This window comes from Crocuta crocuta, unplaced genomic scaffold (genome assembly GCF_008692635.1).
Source record: "Crocuta crocuta isolate KB4526 unplaced genomic scaffold, BGI_CrCroc_1.0 scaffold177, whole genome shotgun sequence".
In the NCBI taxonomy this organism is placed as follows: domain Eukaryota; kingdom Metazoa; phylum Chordata; class Mammalia; order Carnivora; family Hyaenidae; genus Crocuta; species Crocuta crocuta.
Genome location: NW_027531880.1, coordinates 4408328 through 4416909, shown reverse-complemented (window position 1 = coordinate 4416909; position 8582 = coordinate 4408328). Strand labels below are relative to the sequence as shown.

Genomic DNA, 8582 nt, shown 5'->3' with positions numbered 1-8582 from the left:
CTCACGTCTCTATTGTTTCTATTCATTTTCTTGTCTCCCAATCAAAATCTGAATTCCTGGCCCTTTCTGTGTGTTCATTGCTTCATCTGACTGTGACATATACATGGCATAAGAAACAGCAGTCTCCAGTGGTCCCCTTTCCCGGAAAACCCTGAGAGATGAAGAGGTAGGGAGCCTCAATGTTTACATTTCCATGACGACCCTGTCTCTCTGGCAACAGCATATTGATCTCAGGATAGAGACCTCCCCTGAGCTGGGCCAGTCAGATCATCTCATGGGAATTGGAAGCCTAAACGAATAGAGGCATCCAGCAGTGACAAGGGAGAGGAGTCCAGGTAATGGCAATGCCCAAAGAGTCGATACACAAATCTAGCTGCTTGAGACGCCCAACGCTGCCTCACCCTCCTTAGCAAGACTTGGCTGTTGTTCAGTTCTCTTGATTCAATCTCCTGAATCAGTTAAGGTAAAGGTCAAACTGCTAAAACAAGGGGCCCTAAAATGCAGGGGCTCAAGGAAAGTAGAAGCTTACTCCTTGTACAGTAACCCTGGGACAGTCCAGCTCCATCCAGCCCTGCCTGCCATAGCTCCGCCCCTTTCAGCCCCACATGCCTTTACAAAGCTCCAAGGTTGAAGCCACTCCAGTCAGAGGGAGGAGGGAAAGATGTGCAGGCGTGAACCCACGAAGTCTCAGGGGCCAGGTCTAGAAGTAGCTCATGCAATCCTGCTCATGCTTATTGGCCAGAAATTGGTCATCCAGCCTCACAGGCTATAGAGGTGGGACTAGGAAGTGTTGTCTCTGTCTGGGCAGCCACCTCCTGCTTCAACTCTCTTGCTGTGGAAGAAAGGAAGAGCAGCTCAGGTGGACCCCGGCAGTCTCCAGTGTTAGAAGTGTCTACAAGCTCTCTCCTTCCTGCCCTCAAAGTAGTCAGAGTCTGTTTCTATTGCTTACAATCATAATACGCTCCGTTGATATAGTAGGTGCCCTATAGTCCCAGTGAGTGAAGGGTTCATTGATTGATCCTGTAGAATATACGCCTGGGGGCAGAGCTGCTGTGGGAGATCAACAAAGACTATCCCTAATCTGTCTGGGGCCAGAAAAGGACAGAGGTTTTAGGTCTCATGCAATCAAAGCGATGAGCTGAGAGTGCTCAGGTGAGAGTTGGTGAGAGTCTGACCTATAAGGAAAGACTGTTCTTAGGGACCCAGATTATCTGCCTCAGGAAGAACAGGACTCAGTGCTAAAGCCTTATCACATCAGCCCAGTCCTGTGTATAAAATGGGCAACACGTGGAACCACGGGAACGTTCAAAGGTCCCATTGCTACACACAGACCCCAAGGAGATGACCAGATGTTGCTAAGTTCTTTGTTTAGGGTCTGTTTCTTCAGAAGAATCCAAACAGCTTCGCGGGGGGAAGGGGGTACAGAGCCTGAGCACCCATGAACATGACCCTCCCCCAGGCCAGCCCCAAGTTCCTCAAAAACAGAAAATCCCCAAATGCCTTTAAAGTAGAGGTTTTCACAGTCATTTAATAAGCTAATAAACTACATCTCTTTCCCAAATACAACAGAGCCCTCCCAGGTCCAGAGGGACCCAGAACGCAGCCACCCTAAGTCACCCAGGGACAAATCCGCACTGGAATGCATCCAGCGGTCCACCTGCTTGACTCCAGAGTGCCATCGCTACTGCTCCTTGCCAACTCCCTCTTGGAAGAAGCACAGATGGACTCCTGTCTGTAACGAAAAGGGTACTTTCAGTTCACATATTATGCACAAGGGAATTTCCTTAAGTCACATACAAGAAAATAAGAAGGAAAAGGTCCATGTAGCGGGGGTTGGGGGGAGGGCTGTACACAGGTGAGGAGACATTGGAAGCTGTTTATATTAATCTTATAGATGTACATCTTACCTGATCAGCTATCTGTACTCTGACATACACTATCTCATTTGATTCTCAAAGAAACCTCGCCAGGTAAGTCACGCGTTTGTTTTCATTCCATTCTCTGAACAAGAAAACTGAGGGTTTCTTACAATACATTATATTATTTTCCCATATTTTTCATGTTCTTTTCTGAGTCCTAAGTCCAGTGACCCTAACTTTAGAAATAAGAATCATTGTAGTTAACATTTGTAAGCGCTTGTTACACACACGAGGCAGTGTGCCTTCGCATGCACGATCTTATGTCAGTCTCTGAGCATTTAAACAACCCCGTGAGAGGTACCATTGTTACTCCCATTCGACAAATGAGCTAACAGGCTCCAAAATCCTGGCAGGAAAGCTTCCTACAAATCGTGATATAAAATCTGAACTTCACAGCATCATAAGATCTTAAGGCTGTGTGGTTTCAAGAGCTGACCTAATTCTTGCACCTGCCTTGAGCAAGAGACGAGTTGCAGAGAGATCCAAGAGATGACCTCCCTTGGCTCCTCTCACCAGGTCCCTCGTAGATTCCAAATCTTATTTGCAGTAACCTCTTTTTATTTTGGGTTCGGGGGTTGGGTTTTTTGATACACACACAACTCTTAAAGCATGGAAAATGCCCCCCAAATTAATCTGTAACAAGAGACTCCAGATTGGCCTACACCATCTTCTCCCCAGCTATGTTCAGCAGCCTAGTGACCCCGTGCACTTTATGCATCAGGGAGCACCGTGCATCTCCAATTTAATTTAAAGTAAGACAAAACATGGATGAATAGCTTTCCTCCTGGGCTGCACTCTCCTGGCTACAAGCGATCCTCACTGGTGGGGGCTGTTGTGTTTCAGCGGCGGCAGGATTGCCAAGTTCTGGATGCATTCTCTGAGTTTCAGGCCACCTGTCCAAGGTTTCTCAAAGCTGTGAGTGAATTAACAGCAAACATCAGTGTAACACACACAATTTCACTTAAATAACATCTAAGTCTCAAATCAGACAATCCTTTAGGAGCACCTTTTAAAATCAGCCCACAGCCTCAGTGGATATTAGCCCGAGTTCGGTCATTGTCAAGCACCCAAGCCAGAAAAGCACCTTCTGTCCTGGACAGGGAATAAGATATCTCTCCAGGATAGTAAGACCTGCCCGAGAAGCTGTGTTCTTACTTGGTCCTGGCACTCGCTAGTTTCATATGTCAGTTTTCAATTAGACACTGTCACACACACTCCACTCCACTGTACCCCCACCCCAAACTACTTGGGTTCAGTTTACATTGGTGACTGGGAGCAGGGACTGATCCCTCGGCTTTTTCATCCTGCCTGAGATCCTCCTCCTTCACACGAGCTGTAAAATCTAATTGCTCTTTGTCAGATGTCTGTATTACTTTTCCATATGACTTGTTAATGGTGCTCAGAAGAGTTTCAATGGCAAAACCCCTAATTTTAAAAATGCTATTAACAAGGAGGTAACACTGTCAACACTTGCTGGTAATGACACTCCAACTGCCTTTTGCATTTAAGCTTATTTATTTATGACTGACACCGAAACGATCCTGTTTCGGCAGGGAATCAAGGACAGCTCTTTGTGCCAAGCTCATTTTCTGTCCCCTCCAAGGGCCACGATGGGGACAGCAAATGTGTCGTGTGGAGAAGATGGCAACCACAGGGTAATTTGCTTTGAGAAACTTTGCTGGAGATTTTAACGCAGCAGACAGGAATGTTCTGCTCTTGGCAGTGTTTGGAATTTGCCAGTACTTACAGGCGGGTGCTCAAAGTTCATGCAAGATAAATCTGCAAATGTGCTACCCATTCCTTGACAATTAGCTGAGCAAACTGCCTTTAACGATAACAAACACATAGGCGTATGGAGCAATTTTATTATGGTTTTCCTTAAAACCTACAATTAAAAACACTGAAAATTTACTCATAGGGACAGTCCTGGCCTTCAACTTGGTTTCATATGGGGTCTGGGTTTTCTTCCCATTTCATCTACTGATCACCTAGAGAGAGGTAGGCATGCCACGGCACCCCACTTGAGGGATCCAAAAAGTTGGGACAGGACAGAGAAAGATAGAAGGAAGCAATGTGAATTATGACATGTATTTGGTCTCTTGGAAACTATATGACCTTGCAGGCACTAGGGTACCTTGCAAATCCATGGAAATCTGTAAATGCTTTTTAAAGAAAGTAAACCTTTTTGCATCTGTACTAATTACTTTGAAAATATTAGTGGGTACATTTAGAATCAACACATTGTTTTACCCAAGTAGGTTATCAGTGGACATCTTTTGCTTATACCAAATAGATAACAGAAAGCTGGATGTCAGACGAGAGGCCTGGACCCAGGTCAGAAGTCCTGCATTCAGGTCCTTTCAAGTCCCAGCTCTGCCTTGGATCTGTGCAAACTTGAAGTAACTACTCTCCTTCTCTGGACCTCATTTTCCTGTATAGGATAGCATGGCCACCTATGGTTTATAAGATCTGTGGTTTCTAGAGATGTTAGGTTTTGGGTACACACTATAGCAGACACTTTTGAGGTTCACCTAGACCTGACTGGCCCTCTGTATGCACACTTCCCTGCAGGATGGCCGTACCTGCACTACTGCCATCCCTGGAGTCAACTTATCCCTAGTCCCAAAGAACTGAAGTGCCTGGGAGTCCTCATCTCCCTTCCTCCTTAGCCAATAACTGATTTGGGAGAGTAAGAGACTGGCAACCTTGCCTGAGTCAGGACAAACTCTGAGGAGCAATTCCCGCTCCAGAGCTCCACTGTGGGTCGGCCGGGGCTGGCCCCCTCACTTGGCTTCTTCCCTTCCCCATCTGTCTCCCTCTCCTACTTTCTCCAGAACCATCTTCTTGGTCTGCTTCCGGGGAACCTGACTTTCATGCACATCTAATAGGCATAGCAAAAATAATAACAATACAAGTAAAAAGGCTTTCTGTCCCCAAGATGCTGCCTTACTGAAAGTTACAAAGGTTTGCACCTGAAAGAAACAGACACAGAATTTCAGCACCTGGAGAGTCTGGATCTCCATATCTGATGGATGAGGGGGTGTTCTCGTAAGGGAGCTCATTCAGTTTTAAACTCTTTCCATTTCCCAGCAGTCCTGAAGAAGCACCTCCATGCCCTGAGCTAGGTAACCCAACAAATGAGGGTGAGGCGGTGAGAAATGTGCATTGCAGGGCACCTGGGTGGCTCAGTCAGTTAAGCGTCTGACTCTTGGTTTTGGCTCAGGTCATGATCTCATGGTTTGTGGGTTTGAGCCCCTATTGGGATCTGTGCTAACAGTACTGAGCCTGCTTGGGATTCTCTCTCCCTCTCTCTGCCCCTCCACCGCTGTCGCTCAAAATAAATTAATTAAAAAAAAAAGAAACGTGCATTGGAATAAAGTCTAAAGGCTGATGGAGGGCAGGAAGTGGACAAAAAATGTTCAAAGCCAGCATTCAGCATTGGTTGGGTGAACAAACAGATGTCACCAGGAAGCAGGGTGTTATGTCAATTCTTCACCAAATACCCGGGTCCAGAGGACTGTTGAATATCGAGGGGCTTTTCCCTCCTGTATGACATGTTATGCCCTTCTTCTCCCCTCCCCTCTCCCCCTTCTTTCTCCCCTCCTGGACAAGAGTCAAACATCCGGCCAAGCCCTGGATCTGAAGAAGAATCCATCCACGAGGCTTAGGAATCCAGGCAGGGCTAGGAGGAAATGCAATGACATATCATCAGGGGTGTTTTCATATTCTCTGACAGTTACGAGGGAGGAATCCAATGGTAAGAAATGTCCTCCTGGAGACGAGGGTCTTGAGGTGAGTCTTGAGAAAAGCCAGGTAGAAGCAAGAGGAGAGAGAGGGGCTTTCAGGGAGCAGGGAACCCCAGGAGCTGCCCAGATAGGGAGGCCCTCTGGCCACAGTGTGCGTGGCTGGGAAGACAGGGGGAAGGGAAGCCGTCGGTTAGGCCAGGAGAGGCAAGCTTTAGCGGGAACAGCAGGAGGCTTTTTAATCCACAGTAAGGAGTTTGAACTTCATCCTGTGGACAGTGAGCGGGAATAGTAGGGCCCGCCCTCCAAATACCTCCAAGGGTCACTCTGTCCCTGCTTGCCTCAGCCCTCAAATCTTGGGAAATTTCTTTCCCTTCCCGGGACTTCCTATTCTTGCCTCACCAATGGTGCTGAAGGCAGAGACTGCTGATTTAAACAACCATTAAGCTCTGCTGCGGGTCCTGAAGCCACTTAATGAATAGGAGCCTGAAAACCTGGTCTTCACAAAAGGAGGAATTAAGAACTCATTTATATCAGTGACAGGGTAGAAAGAAAACAGCAATCTTACTCCAGCCAGATCATGGAGATACCAGTCCCTGCTTTATGGAGTCTTAATTAGATCTCCTTGGTCCTCTTGTTTTTATTTTGTGGTTGCCTTTCTAAAAAATAGAGGAAGAGTACCGATCAGCTCATGCCACTGGAGTGCGTATTTTATGGAAAGAATACAGATGATGAGGCTTTGTGCCCTAAGAACTCACAGGGGTTTAAGGAGTGAGGGAAAGGTAGAATTTGCTATGCCTGAGGCCTGTGAATAATTACTTTTCCTAATGAACTCTCGTTCTAGAAACACCAGAGCTACCCGCAGAGGATGCTCTATGTGCTGCAGAATCTGAACCCAGGTGGTTCCCTGGGAGAGAATGGAAGATGGGTTAGAGCAAACGATGGGAAGAAGTTGTAAGCTGTGGTGCTGAGACATTTTCTGGGGGGCTCTCCCACATGCATTGGCTTGTTCTTCTCAGACCGGAAGTACAACCCACTGGAAATTTCCCACTCGGGAAAGAGGCACTGAGAAGGAAGCGTAAGGGGGAAGGTAGATGCAATGCAGAAGATAGATGCCAAAGTCAGGCGACTTGGGTCCTGCCCACAGCTCTGCTGTTGTCTAGCTGGGTGAGGCTGGGTGAGTTGTTTTATCTCTCTGGGTTTCTGTTTACTCATCACTGAAACACATTAAGTTAGACCCAGTGACCTCTAGCCCCCCCCGGATTCCAACAGGTTTCCAGTCTGTGTAGAAAGAGCGACACCTCAGAGGTCCAGTGAGAGGCAGATAGAGAGGCCTAACATGGAGGAGGAGGGGGACAGAATGACATGCATATCCTCTGAGGGTCTCCATCGGCTCTGGGTGACATCCAAAAAGTCAAAAGATTTTTACCCCTAACTCTCAGACTATAGGCCGGCCTGGACCAGAGTTCTCTAAATGAGTCCCTAGAGCCTCACCAAGCACTCTAGAGTTGGTTTCATTTGAGAGAGATTCTAAATAGTAGTCTCAGCTAACTTAGAAAACAAGCTTGGCTGAATTCTCTTCTTCATCCATCCATTCCAGAGATGGACACCTGCATTTTTCCTCTTGAGAATTCCACTGTGTCCTCTGGCACTGCCCTTGACTGGCTCCCTGGTTCTTCTTCTCTGTCTCGCTACATGTAGCTACATCAGCGTCAACTGTAATAAGAGTCCAGCCTGAGCAGAAGACGCAGCCAGCAGTTGGGGCTGGGTGACCAGGCTGGGGTCAGAAATACAGAAGTCATGGTCTACGGGATTCAGCAAATTGAAAAGAAAGTCAGGAGCACAGAGATCAAAATCAAGTTGTCAAGTCCGAGTGATAAGCTTCGGGAAGGGGATAGCAAACTATATAGTCCACGGGTCAATTCTGGTCTGTGCCTATTGTATAAATAAAATTTTATTGAAACACAGCCACACTCGTGTATTTATGCATTGTCTATGTGTGAGGCCTTTGCACTCAAGATGGCTGAACTGAGTAGTTGTAACAGAGTCAGTATGACCCACAAGGTCTGAACTATTTACCCTCTGGCACTTTACAGGAAGAGCTTGACAAAGCCTGGCTTTGACCATGCACTCACATGGCTCCCTTGCTTCTCCATGAAGAGTTGACAGGCCAGGTCTCCCTCCTTGACCTCCAAGCAGTTTCCTTCAGGAAGCACATCTACTCAGAGCAAATCCCATGCACAGCAATGACACTGGGCTCATCTCCCCCAGTGGTGGGAGTGGAGAGAAGAACCCTGCCCTCCCCAGCTCCACACAGAGCCAAGGAAGATGGCAGCAGAGGAGAAAGCCACTGAAGCTCTTCCTCCCACTTGGAAGAGCTAACCCCGCTCCAGGTCCACATCACCACCATCTTGCCCACTGTTTCCCAGGCCCCACAAGAAGGACACCCCCACATCCATGAGAGCCCCATTTTTGAGAGCCATACCACACACTCGGCCACAGTTCTGAGCACGCCCACTCCCTAAGACAGGGCTTTTGTCAGCTCTTCATCTTGTTTGATCAACACAGGATTTAAATTGTCGAGGAGATCACACTGATCCACCCACTGGCTGAATCACGCCTGAGCACCCACTCTGTGCCAGGCACTGCTCTGAGCACACGGGAACGAGAAAAGTTACTCTGTTTGCTGGCCAAACCTGTGGCTCGTAGTCCACTGTCCACAGTCTCCTTGGCAAGTGGGAGTGGCAGAAATCCCTATTCCTGATCATACAATTATTTATGATGTGTAGTTTATGATGAGCCAATCCCCAAAGACTTAGAAGTAGAGACAAAGGAGAATGAAATTAAATGTGTGTACTTATATTTTTCATATATATTTGAAATGTATTATATGTACACATATTTCAGCAGATACAGAATC

General features: G+C 47.1%; 1 long non-coding RNA gene across 5 annotated transcripts; it reads left to right on the top strand.

Moving 5' to 3' along the window:
- Positions 1–248: 248 nt before the first annotated feature.
- Positions 249–7629, top strand: LOC144239098 (uncharacterized). 5 transcript variants are annotated; one of them, XR_013337307.1, is made up of 5 exons: positions 249–335; positions 1570–1746; positions 5532–5676; positions 6507–6561; positions 7263–7629. It is a non-coding gene; the product is annotated as an uncharacterized LOC144239098 (long non-coding RNA). The 5 variants fall into 5 exon arrangements; XR_013337308.1 differs by having other exon boundaries at positions 6507–6616; XR_013337305.1 differs by having other exon boundaries at positions 6507–6839.
- The last annotated feature ends 953 nt before the right edge of the window (positions 7630–8582 follow it).